We start from the raw sequence: 20,397 nt of genomic DNA, 5'->3' as shown, positions 1-20,397 counted from the left end.
CTAATTGTTGTTATGATTGTACAACATTATTTAAATGAAAGTTTGTGTATGGACGTTCATTTTGCTGATATTACTGTAGGCAATTAAATTTTTAAAATCTCCAACAGGAGAGCAATCATAATATTTTCCATATTTCTTTTGGAAAGTGAACCTGAAAAAAGTTAGTTTAAATTGTTTTTTAGTGCCAAAGTGCTAGGAGAATATTTCACTATTATTTATTAAATTAAAGAGTTTGCTACATATTGAATGTAAAGTGTTGGGAGCATATTTCATGAGTATTTTTTAAATTACACGGTTTACTACAGAATGAATGCAATAGAGTAGTAAAGGAAACGTCAATGTTTGAGCATGTTTGCTGTGTTTTGGAAGAAATGGGAGGAGTTATTATAGGAGTTATTATTGCTATAGAAACAGCATGACTCCAGAATAACTCACGCTGTGATCAGTGTCAGTTTGCTCAACTCTTCAGCAATGCTGTTCCTTACAGCTCTTCTCCTCACAGTCTTTTCAAGTAAGTAGTTTTCTCTGAACCGTCTGTTAATACATGATCATGTCACCCCATGGGTTCTGTAGTGTGTCAATTAATTTTACACTCATTTGCACAACATAGGATTGTTTTTACAGGAATGATGTGTTTGAGTAAACATGATTTTTTACTACACTGAATTCAGTATATGTGTTAGAGTTATGTCAATGTGTACTGTTTTTAAGAGTAATTCTTTCATTTTTTCAGGTTTCAGTCATGGACAAAGCATCACACCAACTCAAACTGAGGTGTATGATGTGGAGGGATCCACAGTGTCTTTGTCCTGTGACTACTCCACAACACGCAATGACTATTTTCACTGGTATCGCCAGTATCCCAGATCAGCTCCCCAATTCCTGCTGCTTATTTTAAAGAATTCTAAAGAGAACAAGAGTTCTGACTTGGACAAAAGGCTGACCTCAAATGTCAATGAAGATAAAAACCAAGTGACGCTGGAAATCTCTTCTGCTAAACTGACAGACTCTGCACTGTATTATTGTGCCCTGGCGCCCACAGTGACAGGAAACCCAAGTACATCATACGAAAAGCTGCCATCAGAGAGGGAACAATCTCACAGAGGAATGTATAGCCTAAAGAGTCATTCAGTCCCTTTTGTGTTTTTCATGAGATGAGTAAAAATTATTTGCATGTTGACAAAATATGTTGGATGCAAAGTAATTGCTTCAGAATATTGAATATTTACATTGGGTAAATGTTCCTGAGAAACTCATGGTTGAGTTGACACCACTGAATGGCATGTATTGAATAAGCATAACTTGAGTTACCAAGGGACAGATCATATATATAACCATTCTGGTCTGGTCACTCTTTTCCTCATATTTGAAACTAAATCTTGAGTCAGATGTTTACAGACATATATGTTTTGTTAGAGAGTTCTGTTAGGCATATATTCTGCAGTAAGAAAGTTTATATATTCCAAAGATGTGTTCTAAGTATTGTGGAGTGTCAATGCGACAAAACAAAACAAAATATTAAGAAATGGCTTGGGTAGGCTGTTGGACCAAGACCATAGGAGATGATTGTTTGTTACCACAGTCCATGTCAACCTCTTTCTCACTTTCCTCTGATTTCATTCGGTCTGACTTACACTTCTCATGGGGATAGTATTTGATTAATTCTGTAAACATTCATAAACCCAGTTTCTCATAACAGTCACATATGCATATTACACTGACATTCACCATAATCCAAAGTTATTTGGTGTAGATATTGATGAATATGAGAACTGAAAAGTGTAATATATGCAGCATGCATTTGCATTTTCAATTAAATTAATCAAACAAATTAGATATTTCTTTTAGGTTGGATGGGTGCCTTACCACTTTCAAAAGTGTAAGAATGCAGCACAGACGTCAACCATGACTGCATCTGTTTCTTCCACACAAAGGAAGAACAGTGCCATAAGTCAGCCACTAGGTGGAATCATTACCCCAGTGTCTTTTTAGAGACTTCAAAATGAACACAGCCTGTGAATTCTGTGTTTCATTCAGTGCTGACACCAAAGAAAGACAACAACTTTGACAGGTCTATACTGACATTAATAAAAGATTAGTTTTAGACTGTATAGTAGTTCTATTCAGTGAGAGATTCAGTTTTCCTCTTATTCAGGATATCTACTAAGTCACTCTGATTTTTTTTTTTTTCCACCGTATATTTTTTGTCTTTGTTAACTATTTCATTTTGGTGGTGCGGTGTGTGTATGTGTGTATGTGTGTGTGTGTATGTGTGTGAAAATATTGTTGTTTCGCTTTTGAAGTCTAATTTTTGGAATAAGCTTCATCATTATTTAGCTTCTTTATTCCTAGCTTCTTTATTATAGAATACAAGGCAGAGGGCAGTATTGAACAGTCAACAGCAGTTCAAACTGCCTTTGAAGATGAAACTGTTACACTGGACTGTAAATATAAGAGCAGTGATGGGTATCCATATCTCTTTTGGTACCAGCATAAAGCAAATAGATTTCCAAAGTACATGCTCAGCAAACTCACATCTGGATCAGGCAGGAATGATGATGAATTTCAAGACAGACTCAATGCTGATGTGAATAGCTATCCATCATCACTTTCTCTGACAATCCAGAAGCTGCGTGTGTCTGATTCTGCTGTGTACTACTGTGCTCTGAGGCCCACAATGATAACAGGAAATTCAACAATGATCCAAAAACAGGGAACTTGGGTCAGTTGCTGTTCTTCTGAATCCCTACCAGTCCACTGGGAGATCCAGGATCTTGTAAATGATGCATCCACATTCAAGCAGAGTTACTTTGACCTGGGTGCTGCTTTGTGTGTTCCAGGAAGAACCTGAGGTGTGAGAACAACAGAGCAGGAACTTCCTGATTGGGTTTGTTGTGAACTTATTAAGTGAACAAAAAAAGACTCACATTCACACGCAGAAACACACAGAGTAAACACCAGAGACCACAGAGCACAAAAAAGGCAGATATATTCTCATTAGTATATTCCACATGGAGACATCACTACTACTGATTCTCTTTACAGCATCAGGTATATTTTGAGAATGACTTAAATCTGCTGACTCCACATATCATGTTTAACCATAAATGTGGTCCTAAATTTTTCAGATTTTTTTAGATGTTCTTACATGTCTGCTCATTTTCATTACAGTTATATTTGCTGATGGAATTTGGCCAACAGTGGACACCAACATGATCAGAGAAGAACATGAAGCTGTAACACTGACATGCTCATATGAGACCAGTGGTGGTGTTTACTGTTACTGGTACAGACAGTATCCAAAGAGATCACCTGAATACTTGATATATGGGTATAACTCTGACTCTCATTTTGAATCAAGACAAGCATCTTCATCTTGTGAACTCAAAGTTAAAGCTGCAACTCTGGCAGATACAGCTCTTTACTACTGTGCTCTTAGACCAGCCCAGTGATACAAAGTATGAGAGCAGTTGTACAAAAACTCACCTGGAGAATTTTCTTTGAACCTTTAGAAAGCAAAATACCACAGCCACAATCTGATAAATCCAATGTGGTTTATTTCAAAAGCACTTTGATGAGTTTCATTTGTGGTTACACACCTGCTAAGGGGATGGTAAGGTTATACTGGGACACTTATATTTTGAATATTCAAAATATTACATTCTGAAGGTAAGATTAAAATCTTCAAATGAATCTAGTTTTAGGTGAATTTTTGGTTTCTGGTCCAGATGGTATCTTATTAGTGTTCCTCAATATTTATCATGGAGAAAATGCTAAAAGAAGTTTCAGTTTGATTCAAAATCTGATGAAGAACTTAGAGTTAATAGGGAGTAAAAATCACAGATAATTGGATTTTGCAGGATATCATAGTGACACAGAGAGTCCAAACAAGTTGTGCCTTATTGTTTTAGATTCTGGGGTAATTAAGGTAAACAGAGAGGTGTCTGAAGTGTGTAAACCTCACCCCACTGAGAGGAATCAGAAACAGTGCCTATTTAAATACTACTACTACTACTACTACTACTAATTATAACTATTATTAATTTTTTTATTATTATTATTATTATTATTATTATTATTATTATTATTATTGTTATTATTATTGTTGTTGTTGTTGTTATTATTATTATTATTATGATTATTATTATTATTATTATTATTATTAAAACATTAATTATACTGAATCCCAATTGTTGCTATGGTCCCAATTGTTGCTACAGCCTTTTTTAAATGAGAGTTTTAGCATTAACATTCCTTTTGCTGATATCACTCTGGGCAGTCATATTTTTAAAATGTCCAACAGGAGAGCATTCTTAAAAATTTTCATATTTCTTTTGTACAGTGACCCTGACAAAAGTCTGATTAAAATGCTAAGTGTTAACGTGTTGGGAGCATATTTCATGAGTATGTTTTAAATTACACGGTTTACTACAGAATGAATGCAATAGAGTAGAAAAGGAAAAGTCAACATTTGAGCATCTTTGCTCTGTTTTGGGAGAAAGGGGAGGAGTTAAAGAAACACCATGACTCCAGAATAACTCAAGCTGTGATCAGTGTCAGTTTGCTCATCTCTTCAGCAATGTTGTTCCTTATAGCTCTTCTCCTCACAGTCTTTTCAAGTAAGTAGTTTTCTCTGAACTGTCTGTAAATACATGATCACGTCGCCCCATGGGTTCTGTAGTGTGTCACTTAATTTTACACTCATTTGCACAACATAGGGTTGTTTTTAAACAGAAATGATATGTTTGTGTGTACATCCTTTTTTACTACACTGAGCTGAGTATATTTGTGAGAGTCATGTCAGTATGTATGATGACGTTGTTTTAAAGAGTAATTCTTTCATTTTTTCAGGTTTCAGTCATGGAAGAAGCATCACACCAACTCAAACTGAGGAGTTTGATGTGAAGGGATCCACAGTGTCTTTGTCCTGTAACTACTCAACAACAGGCAATGACGATATACATTGGTATCGTCAGTATCATAGATCAGCTCCCCAGTTCCTGCTGCTTATTTTAAAGAGCTCCACAGTCCCAAAGAATTCGCAGCTCGATAAAAGACTGACTTCAAAAATCAATCAAAATAAAAACCAAGTGACTCTGGAGATCTCCTCTGCTGAGATGACAGACTCTGCACTGTATTACTGTGCCCTGGAGCCCACAGTGACAGGAAACACAACTACACTATACAAAAACCTGTACATTCCTCTGTGAACAATCTCACAGAGGAATGTGTAGCTTGCTCAGAGTCTTTCAGTCCCTTTTGGCAATCACTGTATTTTTTTACAACATGAATTGAAATGTTTGCATGTTGACACCATATGTTGGACGCAAAGTAATTGTAAAACAAATTTCAGAATTTTGAATATTTCTGTACTATAAATACTCCTGGCTAAGTCATGTCAGCCTCTTTCTCACTTTCTTCTGATTTCATTGAGTCTTACTTAGACATCCTTTCGAGAAAAGTATTTGATTAATCCTCTAAACAGTCACAAACCCAGTTTCTTGTAACAGTCACATATGCATATCATGCTGACATTTTACCATTATCTAAAGTTATTTAGTCTCAAAGTGATCAATATGAGAACAGATCAATCCATTATATGCAACATTCATTTCCAGTTAAATTCATCAAACAGGTTAAACAATTCTTTTAGGTTTAACGGGTTCCTTATGTCTTTAACAGATGTGAGAATGTAGGACTGACACCAACCATGACTGCATTTGTTTCTTCCAAGTAACAGAAGAACAGTGCCATAAGTCAGCCAGCAGGTGGAGTCATTACTCTGGTGTCATTTCAGGGAATTTAAAATGAACACAGCCTGTGAACACAGCCTGTCTTTCATTCAGTACCAACACCAGAGAATGACAACAATGTTGACAGGTCTACCCTGACACTAACAGGAGATTAGTTTTACTCTGTATATTAGTTGTTTTCACTGACAGATTCTGTTTTTTTCATGTTGTTTTAAAAATTCAGGAGGTGAACTACGTCATGTTGGCTAAGAGGTTTATTTATTACAGAGTGTAAGGCAGAAGACAGTATTGAACAGCAAACACCAGCTCAAACCGCCTTTGAAGATGAAATTGTTGCACTGCTCTCTAAATACAGGAGCAATGATGGTATTACATATCTTTTTTGGTACCAGCATAAAGCAAATGGATTTCCAAAGTACATGCTCAGCAAATGCAGCTCTGGATCATTCAGTAATGATGATGAATTTATAGACAGATTCAGTGCTGATGTGGACATTTCTTCATCATCACTTTCTCTGACAATCCAGAAGCTGCATGTGTCTGATTCTGCTGTGTACTACTGTGCTCTGAGGCCCAAAGTGACTACATTACATTAAACAATGATCCAAAAACAGGGAACCTCATACTGCTACTGTCTTCTTAGTTTCGTCTTTAAAGCCAACAATGTAGAGCAACTTTAACCTCATAAAAGATGTTACAGAAGCCTGTTGGGCAGGAAATGATAGTTGTTTTTGTTTTTGTTATTGTTATTGTTATTCATTCATCATAACTACAGAAGCCTGATTGGTATGACATTACTATTGCTATTATCATTACTATTGCTATTCTGATCATGATTTTGATTGTGAGTTTGATCATTATTATCATTATTATTGTGATTATTTATTCATTCTAACTCTTCCTTGGGTCAGTTGCTGTTCTTCTGAATCTTTCAGTTTCTACCAGTCCACTCTGAGATCATGGATCTTCTGAAGGATGTATCCACATCCATGTACTATTAGTTTGACCAGGGCTGCTGCTTTATGTGTTCCAGGAAGAACCTGGGGTGTGACAAGCAGAGAGTAGGAACTTCCTGATTTGGATTGTCATGAGTTTATGAAGTGAAAAAAAAAAAAAAAGACTCACACAAGCAGACATACACACACATAATAACAAACAGAGGAAACACCACATGCCACAGAGCACAAAAAAGACAGATCTATTCTGACTAGTATGTTGCACATGGAGACATCAGTACTGCTGATACTCATTACAACATCAGGTAAATTGTGAGAATGATCTCAGTCTGCTAACTCCATGCATCATATTTGACTAAATATTTGAAAATTGCTCATCGATAAAAATTAAAATGTATAGTTTCACAGTTAGATTACACCATTTCAGATGTTCTCACATATCTGCTCATTTTCTTTACAGTTGTATCTGCTGATAGAATTTGGCCAACAGTGGACACCAACATGATCAGGGGAGAACATGAAGCTGTAACACTGACATGCTCAATGGACATGTCAACTAGCAGTGTTTCATGTTACTGGTACAGACAGTATCCTAACAGATCACCTGAATATTTGATATATGGGTCTAAATCTGACTCTCATTTTGAGTCTAAAGAGTTACCTAAAGGTTGTGAACTCAAAGTTAAAGCTGTAACTCTGACAGATACAGCTCTTTACTACTGTGCTTTTAGACCAGCCCAGTGATACAAAGTATGAGAGCAGTCGTACAAAAACTCAGCTGCAGAATTTTCTTTGAAGCTTTAGAAAATACAATACCACAACCACAGTCTGATAAATCCGATACGAGTTATATTAAAAGAATTTCGATGACTCTTGTTTGTGGTTGCACCTGCTAAGACAATGATGAGGGTATTTTGTTAAATTTGAACATCATTGCTGTGTTTTGGGAGAAAGGGGAGGAGTTAAAGAAACACCATGACTCCAGAATAACTCAAGCTGTGATCAGTGTCAGTTTGCTCATCTTTTCAGCAATGCTGTTCCTTACAGCTCTTCTCCTCACAGTCTTTTCAAGTAGATAGTTTTCTCTGAACTGTGTGTAAATTCATGATCACGTCGCCCCATGGGTTTTGTAGTGTTTCACTTAATTTTACACTCATTTGCACAACATAGGGTTGTTTTTAAACAGAAATGATATGTTTGTGTGTACATCCTTTTTTACTACACTGAGCTGAGTATATTTGTGAGAGTCATGTCAGTATGTATGATGATGTTGTTTTAAAGAGTAATTCTTTCATTTTTTCAGGTTTCAGTCATGGAAGAAGCATCACACCAACTCAAACTGAGGAGTTTGATGTGGAGGGATCCACAGTGTCTTTGTCCTGTAACTACTCCACAACAGGCAATGACGATATACATTGGTATCGTCAGTATCATAGATCAGCTCCCCAGTTCCTGCTGCTTATTTTAGAGAGCTCCAAAGTCCCAAAGAATTCAGAGATTGATAAAAGACTGACTTCAAACGTTAATCAAAATAAAAACCAAGTGACTCTGGAGATCTCCTCTGCTGAGATGACAGACTCTGCACTGTATTACTGTGCCCTGGCACCCACAGCGACAGGAAACTCAACTACACCATACAAAAACCTGACATCAGATAGGGAACAATCTCACAGTGGAATGTGTAGCTTGCTCAGAGTCTTTCAGTCCCTTTTGGCAATCACTGTATTTTTTTACAACATGAGTAGAAATGTTTGCATGTTGACAACACATGTTGAATGCAAAGTAATTGCAAAACAGATTTCAGAATTTTGAATATTTCTGTACTATAAATACTCCTGGCTAAGTCATTGTTGAGTCATGCCAGCCTCTTACTCACTTTCCTCTGATTTCATTCAGTCTTACTTACACATCGTTTTGAGAAAAGTATTTGATTAATCCTCTAAAGAGTCACTAACCCAGTTTCTTGTAACACTCACATATGCATATCATGCTGACATTTTACCATTATCTAAAGTTATTTAGTCTCAAAGTGATCAATATGAGAACAGATCAATCCATTATATGCAACATTCATTTCCAGTTAAATTCATCAAACAGGTTAAACAATTCTTTTAGGTTTAACGGGTTCCTTATGTCTTTAACAGATGTGAGAATGTAGGACTGACACCAACCATGACTGCATTTGTTTCTTCCAAGTAACAGAAGAACAGTGCCATAAGTCAGCCAGCAGGTGGAGTCATTACTCTGGTGTCATTTCAGGGAATTTAAAATGAACACAGCCTGTGAACACAGCCTGTCTTTCATTCAGTACCAACACCAGAGAATGACAACAATGTTGACAGGTCTACCCTGACACTAACAGGAGATTAGTTTTACTCTGTATATTAGTTGTTTTCACTGACAGATTCTGTTTTTTTCATGTTGTTTTAAAAATTCAGGAGGTGAACTACGTCATGTTGGCTAAGAGGTTTATTTATTACAGAGTGTAAGGCAGAGGACAGTATTGAACAGCAAACACCAGCTCAAACCGCCTTTGAAGATGAAATTGTTGCACTGCTCTCTAAATACAGGAGCAATGGTGGTAATCCATATCTGTTTTGGTTCCAGAACAAAGCAATTGGATTTCCAAAGTACATGTCCAGCAAATGCAGCTCTGGATCATTCAGTAATGATGATGAATTTCAAGACAGATTCAGTGCTGATGTGGACATTTCTTCATCATCACTTTCTCTGACAATCCATATTATTGTTTTTGTTATTTGTATTGTTATTCATGCATTATAACTCTTCCTTGGGTCAGCTGCTGTTCTTCTGAATTTTTGAGTTCTTGCCAGACAACTCTGACATGCAGGATCTTCTGAGGGTTGTAACCACATCCATGTGGTATTAGTATGACCAGGGCTGCTGCTGCTTTGTGTGTTCCAGGAAGAACCCAGGGTGTGACAAGCAGAGAGTAGGAATTTCCTGATTTGGATTGTCATGAGCTTATGAAGTGAACAAAAAAGACTCACACATGCAGACATACACACACATAATAACAGACAGAGGAAACACCACAGACCACAGAGCACAGAAAAGACACATCTATTCTGACTAGTATGTTACACATGGAGACATCACTACTACTGATTCTCATTACAACATCAGGTAAATTGTGAGAATGATTTCAACCTGCTAACTCCATGCATCATATTTGACTAAATATTTGAAAATTGCTCATCGATAAAAATTAAAATGTATAGTTTCACAGTTAGATTACACCATTTCAGATGTTCTCACTTATCTGCTCATTTTCATTACAGTTGTATCTGCTGATAGAATTTGGCCAACAGTGGACACCAACATGATCAGGGAAGAACATGAAGCTGTAACACTGACATGCTCATATGAGGCCAGTGGCAGTGTTTGGTGTTACTGGTATAGACAGTATCCTAACAGATCACCTGAATATTTGACATATGGGGATAGCTCAAACTCTCATTTTGAGTCTAAAGAATTATCTACATCTTGTCAACTCAAAGTTAAATCTGTTACTCTAGCAGATACAGCTCTTTACTACTGTGCTCTTAGACCAGCCCAGTGATACAAAGTATGAGAGCAGTCGTACAAAAACTCACCTGCAGAATTTTCTTTGAAGCTTTAGAAAATACAATACCACAACCACAGTCTGATAAATCTGATATGAGTTATATTGAAAGAATTTTGATAAGTCTTGTTTGTGGTTACACCTGCTAAAGCCATGATAACTTTATATTGGGACACCATTGTTTTGAAAATGAATGCCTGCTTTTTGAATTGAGACATATTAAAGTTAAAGTGGATCACATTTTTTTTTTTTTTTCTATTTTCTATTTGTTTATTTACTTATTTATTTTTACAGATTTTTATGAGTAATGTAAATGGAAACAGTTTAAAATCGATTTTAAATAAACAAGTTTCCCAAAGCAAATAGCCAAACCAGCTGGTAGTATTTCATTATACAAAATCAAAATCTTAAATTTAAAATGTATTCATGTTCAATTCAATCCCATCATCAAAGCTCTTCATCCTAATGTCAAGCTCTATGAATAGAACTGCATTATCACAGCAAATGATCATTACTGGTTATGCAGATCATTGTAAGTACAGTTTAGCAAAGATCAAATAAGAAGCACTCTGCAGTAAGAAAGTCTATATATTCCAAAGAAAGAGAGACAATTCAGGATGTGTGTGTTTGTTTGTGTGTGTGTGTGTGTGTGTGTGTGTGTGTGTGTGTGTGTGACTGTGCTGTGTACTACTGTGCTCTGTGTCCCACAGTGACAGAAGGTTACTCAAAACTTAAAAAAAAAAAAAAGAAAAAGAAAAAAAGTAAAATCAAAGCGAACATAAGGTTCAGAATATCTCATTTCATGAAAAACCTGAAATATGTTCATATATTTTTGTGCTTGAATTTTGTGTATGCGTATAACTGCACAGAGGTGCACAGAATTGGACCAAGTGATGGAGACACCAATGTCATGTGGAAAGAGGAAGAATCAGTAACATTAAAATGGTCTTATGAATCAAGTTGTGAGGATTTGACAGACCAAGACCCAATCGCAGACCCACTGAGTAAAATAAGATTTATTTAGAACAAAAATCAGAATCCAAATCTCAAAAACAGTGTCCAGTCCAAGGTCAAATCCAGAAATTCAGAGGGCAAACAAATCCAAATCGTGAGGCAAAAGATTGGTCAAAAACAGGATACAAACAAGGTCAGAGCCAGGGATCCACAGGGCAACCAAATCCAAAACGTAAAGCAAAAACAGATCCAGGTAAACACGGTCAAAAATAACAGATCACGGGAGGCAAAACACACAGACTGGCAGAGAGAACAAAAGGTCACAATCTGACAAAGAACAGGTACAAACACAGGACTTAAATACACAGAACAATAAACAGCAGAGACAGACTATTGGAGGAGACAAACGAGGTAATAATAGGGATCAGGTGGGGGGCGGGGACAGGAGTACACAGGGACAAACAGAAGCACATGGCAAAACCAAAACAAACAAAAGCACAACTCGACAATACACAGGATGGCCAGCAGGGCGGCCAGATTCCCCAATCCTGGCAGATGTACTGACACAAGTGGTAGTAGCATTTACCTTTACTAGTTTGGCCAGTGTCTCAATAGAGCTCCTCGGTGTTTATCATGAAAATATGCTCAAAGAACTTAGAAGCACAGCTCTGATCTTCAGTTTGATTCAGCCCCTGGGCAAAAATTTACATTGAATGAGAAGTCAAAATCAGAAATAATTAGATTTTTCAAATTATCAAAGTGACAGAAAGACTGCACAAAGGTTCTGTCTTATTATTTTAGACTGTGAGGAAATAAAGGTATACAGAGAGATATCAGAGGTGGATAAAGAACATTGCACTGAGAGAAATTGGAAACAGTCCCTATTTAAAAAAACAAACAAGGAAGGAAACAAAAACCAAATAAATAAATGAATAAATAAATAAGTAAAATCTCGTGATACAGAATCCCAATTGTTGTCATGATTGTACAGGATTGTTTAAATGAGAGTTTTTGTATGGATGTTCCTTTTGCTGATATCACTCTGTGCAGTCATATTTTCAAAGTCTCCAATGGGAGTGCATTCATAGCATTTTTCATAGTTTTTTTTGGAAAGTGACCCTGAAAAAAGTCAGTTTAAAATATTTTTTAGTGCTAAAACACTGAGAGCAATTTTCACTGTTACTTATTAAATTACAGAGTTTGCTACATATTAAATGTAATACAGTAGAAAAGGAAACGTCAAAATTTGAGCATCTTTGCTGTGTTTTGGGAGAAAGGGGAGGAGTTAAAGAAATACCATGACTCCAGAATAACTCAAGCTGTGATCAGTGTCAGTTTGCTCATCTCCTCAGCAATGCTGCTCTTTACAGCTCTTCTCCTCACAGTCTTTTCAAGTAAGTAGTTTTCTCTGAGCTGTGTGTAAATTCATGTTCACGTCACCCTATGGGTTCTGTAGTGTTTCACTTAATTTCATATTAATTTGCACAGCATAGGATTGCTTTTAAACAGGAATGATATGTTTGAGTAAACATCACTTTTTACAACACTATGTTCAGTATATGTGTTAGAGTTATATCAATATGGACTGTTTAAAACAGTAATTCTTTAATTTTTTCAGGTTTCATTCATGGACAAAGCATTAAACCAACTCAAACTGAGGATTTCAGAGTGGAGGGATCCACAGTGTCTTTGTCCTGTGACTACTCCACAACACGCAATGACTATTTACACTGGTATCGCCAGTATCCCAGATCAGCTCCCCAATTCCTGCTGGCTATTTTCAAGAATTCTAAAGAGAACAAGAGTTCTGACTTGGACAAAAGACTGACCTCAAAAGTCAATCAAGATAATAACCAAGTGTTGCTGGAGATCTCCTCTGCTAAACTGACAGACTCTGCACTGTATTACTGTGCCCTGGCGCCCACAGTGACAGGAAACCCAAGTACACCATACAAAAACCTGACATCAGAGAACAATCAATCTCACAGAGGAATGTATAGCCTAAAGAATCTTTCAGTCCCTTTTGGCAATCACTGAGCAAAAATTATTTGCATGTCAACAAAACATGTTGGATGCAAAGTGATTGCAAAGCAGTCTTCAGAATACTGAGTATTTACATTGGGTAGCTTTTCCTGAGAAACTCATGGTTGAGTTGACACCACTGAATGACATGTATTGAATAAGCATCACCTGAGTTACCAAAGGACTGATCATGTCAATAACTTTTCTGGTCTGGTCACTCTTTTCCTCATATTTGAAACAAAGTTTTGAATGGTTCGTATTTTTTTTTTTGTTTGTATGCATCTGTGTTCTGTTAGAGCGTTCTTTTGCAACACTTTCCTTTTTGGCTTGCATTAGGGGTGGTTTTCAAAGTTAACGCCAAACTCACCTATGGGAGAGGCTAAAGGAGAAGGTACTTCTTTGTTCAAACATGGCTGCTTCAGTCAGCATTGTGGTTCGTTTCGGTCAACGTATTCTTATTTTTTGGGCGGTGTCCATGAAACAAAACAAAACAAAGTAATATTAAGAAATGGCTTGGGTAAGTCGTTGGACCAAGACCATAGGAGATGATCGTTTGTCATCCCTCTTACTCTGCACACCAGTTACTACAGTCCATGTCAACCTCTTTCTCACTTTCCTCTGATTTCATTCAGTCTGATTTACAATTCTTATGGGGATATTATTTGGTTAATCCTCGAAACATTCATCAACCCAGTTTCTCGTAACAGTCACATATGCATATTACAGTGACATCTTACCATAATCTAAAGTTATTTGGTGTAGAAATGATGAACCAAAAAGTCTAATGTATGCAGCACACATTTTCAATTAAATGAATCAAACAAATAAGATATTTCTTTTAGGTTTGATGGGTGCCTTACCACTTTAAAAAGAGTGAGAATGCAGCACTGACATCAACCATGACTGCATCTGTTTCTTCCACACAACAGAAGAACAGTGCCAGAAGTCCACCACTAGGTGGCAACATTACCCCAGTGTCTATTTAGAGACCTTAAAATGAACACAGCCTATGAATTCTGTCTTTCATTCAGTACTTACACTGAAGAAACACAACAGCTTTGACAGGTCTACACTGACATTAACAGGACATTAGCTTTACTCTGTATAATAGTTCACTGAGTGTTCACTGAGAGATTCTCTTTTTTTGCTTGTTTCTTTCAAATCATTCAGGAGGCGAACTATGTCACACTGGCTGAGTTTTCTTTTTTTGACTATCTGTTTTTTGGGTATGCAATTTATCACGTTTTTGATTTATAATATTTTTATTTCTAATTTTTAAATTAAATTGATATTTGTCATTACTAGCTTTTTTATCACTATGATTTTTTATTACAGAGAACAAGGCAGAGGACAGTATTGAATAGCCAACACCAGTTCAAACTGCCTTTGAAGATGAAACTGTTACACTGGACTGTAAATATAAGAGCAGTGATGGGTATCCATATCTCTTCTGGCACCAGCACAAAGCAAATGGATTTCCAAAGTACATGTTTCATCATCATCACTTTCTCTGACAATCCCGAAGCTGCATGAGTTTGATTCTGCTGTTTACTACTGTGCTCCGAGACCCACAGTGACAGCAGGTTATTCAAAACTCATTAAAAAAAAAGTACAATCTATGAGAATATAAGGTTCAGAATATCTCATTTTATGAAAAACCTTAACCGTGTTCATATGTTTATACGCCTGAATTTTGTGTACAGGTATAACTGCACAGGATAGAATTGGACCAAGTGAAGGAGACATCAGTGTCATGTGGAAAGAGGAAGAATCAATAACATTAAAATGGTCTTATGAATCCAGTGGTGGCGGCATTTACCTTTACTGGTACAGACAGTATCCTAATGGACCTCCTCAGTATTTATCATGAAAATATGCTCAAGAAGCATAGCACTGATCTTCGGTTTGATTCAACACCAGGGCAAAAATTTACATTGAAGGAGAAGTCAAAATCAGAAATAATTAGATTTTTCAAATTATCAAAGTGACAGAAAGATTGCATAATGGTTCTGCTTTATTATTTTAGACTGTGAGGAAATAAAGGTATACAGAGAGATATCAAAAGTGGATAAAGAACATCTCACTGAGAGAAATCAGAAACAGTCCCTATTTAAAAAAATAAACAAATAAGCAAACAAACAAACAAACAAATAAACACATGGTAGTGATATAAAATCCTAATTGTTGTTGTGATTGTACAGCATTGTTTAAATGAGAGTTTTTGTATGGATGTTCCTTTTGCTGATATCACTCTGTGCAGTTATATTTTTAAATTCTCCAACATTTTTCATATTTCTTTTGGACACTGACACCTAAAAAAGCCAGGTTAAATGTTAAGTGCTAATGTGCTGGGAGCAAAATTTCATAACTATTCACTTACTAAAATACACAGTGTGCTACAGTTTGAATATAATTGAGTAGAAATAGAGATGACATCATTTGAGCACTTTTGCTGTGTTTTGGGAGAAAGGGGAGGAGTTAAAGAAACACCATGACTCCAGAATAACTCAAGCTGTGATCAGTGTCAGTTTGCTCATCTCTTCAGCAATGCTGTTCCTTACAGCTCTTCTCCTCACGGTCTTTTCAAGTAAGTAGTTTTCTCTAAACTGTCTGTTAATTCATGATCATATCACCCTATGGCTTCTCTAGTGTTTCACTTAATTTTATATGAATTTGCACATCATAGATTTTTTTTCTTTTTACAGGAATGATGTGTTTGTATATACATCATTTTTTACTACACTGAGTTCAGTATATTTGTGAGATTTATATCAATATGTATGTCGACATTGTTTAATAGAGCGATTCTTTCACTTTTTCAGGTTTCAGTCATGGACAAAGCATTAAATCAACTCGAGCTGTTTAATGTGGAGGGATCCACAGTGTCTTTGTCCTGTGACTATTCCATAACAAGCAATGAATATTTTCACTGGTATCACCAGTATCCCAGATCAGCTCCCCAATTCCTGCTGGCTATTGTGAAGAGCTCTACAAAGAACAAGAGTTCTGAGCTGGACCCTCGACTAACTTCAAAAGTCAATCAAGATAAAAACCAAGTGACGCTGGAGATCTCTTCTGCTAAACTGACAGACTCTGCACTGTATTACTGTGCTCTGGAGCCCACAGTGACAGGAAACCCAACTACACCATACAAAAACTTGACATCAGAGTACAAACAGTCTCACAGAGGAATGTATAACCTAAAGAGTCATTCAGTCCCTTTTGGCAATCACTGTGTTTTTTACAACATGAGTAAAAATTATTTGCATGTTGACAAAATATATTGGATGCAAAGTAATTGCAAAGCGGATTTCAGAATGTTGAATATGTCTGTACAATAAGTGCTCCTGGCTAAGTCATGGTTGAGTCATGCCAGCCTCTTTCTCATTTTCCTCTGATCTCATTCAGTCTTAAGTAAACTTCTTATGGGGATAGTATTTGGTTAATCCTCTAAACATTCATGAACTCAGTTTCTTGTAATAGTCACATATGCATATCACAGTGACATTTTACCATCATCTAAAGTCATTTGGTGTAGAAATGATGAATATGTGAATCGATCATCCTTATATATGCAGCATGCATTTTCAGTCAGCTTCATCAAACAGAATCATTCTTTTAGCTTTGATTGGTGCCTTACCAGTTTAGAAAGTGTGAAAATGCAGGACTGACATCGACCATGATTGCATCTGTTTCTTCCACAAAATAGAAGAACAGTGCCATATGTCAGCCACTAGGTGGCAACATTACCCCGGTGTCTTTTTACAGACTCTCAAATAAACGCAGCCTGTGAATTCTGTCTTTCATTCAGTATTAACACTGAACAAAGACAACAGCTTTGACAGGTCTAAACTGACATTAAGAGGAGATTAGCTTTACTCTGTATAATAGTTGTGTTCACTGAGAGATTTTCTTTTTTTGCTTGTTTGTTTTAACTTATTTAAGAGGTGAACTATGTCACATTGGATGAGGAGTTTCCTTTTTTTTGACTGTCTGTTTTTTGGATATTTTATTTGCTACATTTTTTATTTTGAAAACTTGGATTAAGATTTATCATCATTGGCTTTTTTATCACCATCCTTTTGCGTTACAGAGAACAATGCAGAGGACAGTATTGAATAATCAACACCGGTTCAAACTACCTTTGAAGATGAAGCTGTAAATATAAGAGCAGTGACGGGTATCCATATCTCTTTTGGTACCAGCATAAAGCAAACGGATTTCCAAAGTACATGCTCAGCAAACTCACATCTGAAAAAGGCAGATTCAGTGCTGATGTGGACGTTTCTTCACCATCACATTCTCTGACAATCCAGAAGCTGCATGTGTCTGATTCTGCTGTGTAGACTACATTACATTCAACAATGATCCAAAAACAACTTCATAGTGCTACTGTTTACTCAGTTTCTCTTTTAAAGTTAACAATGTTATGCAATTTTAGACATATAAAAGATTTTAGAAAACCCTGTTTGGTGGAAAATCATTACTGTTTTTTTTTGTTGTTGTTGTTGTGGTTATTGGTGTTGTTATTCGTTCATCATTACTTTTCCTTAGGTCAGTTGCTGTTCTTCAGAATCTTCGGTTCCTACTGGTCCAAAGGGTGATCCAGGATCTTCTTAAGGATGTATTCATATGCAAATAGCATTAGTTTGACCAGGGCTGCTACTTTGTGTGTACCAGGAAGAACCTGAGGTGTGATGACCACAGAACAGGAACTTCCTTATTGGGTTTGTCATGAATTTATTAAGTGAACAAAAAAGACTCAAACAGGCAGACACAAACACACACACACACACACACACACACACACACACAGAACAACATCACAGACCACTGAGGACAAAAAAGAAAGATCTATTCTGATTAGCATGTCCCACATGGAGACATTACTACTAATGATACTCATTACAACATCAGGTAAATTGTGAGAATGACTTCAACCTGCTAACTCCATGCATCATTTTTGACCATAAATGTGGTCATAGATATTTCAAAATGGCTCATCAGGAACATTTAAAATGTTTAATTTCCTAACTAGCATTAACACATTTTCAGATGTTCTCATATACCTCTTCCTTTTCATTACAGTTGTGTCTGCTGATAGAATTTGGCCAACAGTGGACACCAACATGATCAGGGGAGAAAATGAAGCTGTAACACTGACATGCTCATATGAGGCCAGTGGTGGTGTTTACTGTTACTGGTACAGACAGTATCCTAACAGATCACCTGAATACTTGATATATGGGTCTAGATCTGACTCTCAATTTCAGTCTAAAAAATCATCTACATCTTGTGAACTCAAAGTTAAAGTTGTAACTCTGACAGATACAGCTCTTTACTACTGTGCTCTTAGACCATCCTAGTGATACAAAGTATGGGAGCAGTCGTACAAAAACTCACCTGCAGAATTTTCTTTGAAGCTTTAGAAAGTAAAATACCACAACCATAGTCTGATAAATCCGATATGAGAATTTTGATGACTCTTGTTTGTGGCTACACCTGCTAAAGCCATAATGAGGTCATATTGGGACACCAATATTGTAAAAAAATGCATGCCTGCCTTTTGCATTGAGACATCTAAAAGCTCAAGGGATTAACAGAATTTGTTCTGTACAGATTTTTTTATGAATACTGTAACTGCAACACACTTTAAATGGATTTTAAATAAGCAAGATTCCTAAAGCCAAATGGATTTTAAATAAGCAAGATTCCTAAAGCCAAACTGACTGGTGTTATTTCATTACACAAAATCAGAATTTTTTAAATTAAGATGCATTTATGTTCAGTTGAATTTATAATCAATCCATTTCACGTTCTGCCCAGCTTTACGTATAGAATTACATTATATTACAAACAAATCATTATTACTGATTATACAGATCATCACAATTACAGTGTAGCAGTTATCAAATTAGAAGTGCTGAGGGGGAACTAGTGAATCTAAACTGAATATAGTATCAGTACATTGAGCTCATATCTGTACCGGTACATGCAACAGCCTCTTAAATCCCTTAAATAAGTACTAAGAAGGGATGGGGTCAGTGAGGACAATAATGAAGGATTCAAGGAGAGATTTAATGCTCATCCCAGCATTGACAGTCAAACAGTTCCTGTGACAATCCAGGATGTACTACTGTGTATCCCAGAGTGACAACAGGATATTCAAAAAACATATAAAACATGTAAATTGTAAAAATATAAGGTTCAGAATATCCCATAGTAGCATCTCAACATCTCAAGTATGTTCATATTTTTTGCTTCTTTCTATACAAGTACATCTGCAGAGGATAGAATTGGACCAAATGATGGAGATGCCAGTGTCATGAAGAAAGAGGAAGAATCTGTAACGTGAAACTGTTCATATCATTCCACTGCTTGGAGAATTGTCCTTCTCTAGTCTGGACACTGTTCTAATAGAGTTCCTAAGTGTTTATCATGACAATATACTAAAAGAAGTTATAAGCATAACTTTGAACCTCAGTTTCATTCAACAACTGGCAAAAAAATTACATTTGATGAAAGTCAAAATCACAAATAATTTGATTTTTTTAGATTACCACAGTGAAAGAAAGACTCTAAACAAGTACTGCTTTATTATTTTAGGCTCTGAGGAAATGAAGGTAGACAGACAGGTGTCTGAGGTACATAAAAACATCCCACTGAGAGAAATCAGAAACAGTCCCTATAAGAAAAGTAAATTACTGATGCAGAATGTTGATTGTCACTATGGTTTTGTAGTCTTTTTTAAAATGAGATGTTTTGCATTGATGTTCATTTAGCTGATATCAGTTATATTATTTTAAATCTCCAGGAGGTGTGCATTCATAGTATTTTTCATATTTCTTTTGGAAACTAATCACTACAAAAGTCTGATTAAAATGCTAAATGTTAAAGCACTGGAAACATGTTTCGTAATGATTTATTTTTTAAGTTACACATTTTACTACAAAATGAATGTAATAGAGCAGAAAGGGAAACATTAGTTTTTGAGCACCTTTGCTCTGTTTTGGGAGAAAGGGGAGGAGTTAAAGAAACACCATGACTCCAGAATAACTCAAGCTGTGATCAGTGTCAGTTTGCTCATCTCTTCAGCAATGCTGTTCCTTAAAGCTCTTCTCCTCAC

This window comes from Chanos chanos, chromosome 5 (genome assembly GCF_902362185.1).
Source record: "Chanos chanos chromosome 5, fChaCha1.1, whole genome shotgun sequence".
In the NCBI taxonomy this organism is placed as follows: domain Eukaryota; kingdom Metazoa; phylum Chordata; class Actinopteri; order Gonorynchiformes; family Chanidae; genus Chanos; species Chanos chanos.
Note: the sequence above shows the minus strand (reverse complement) of the source record.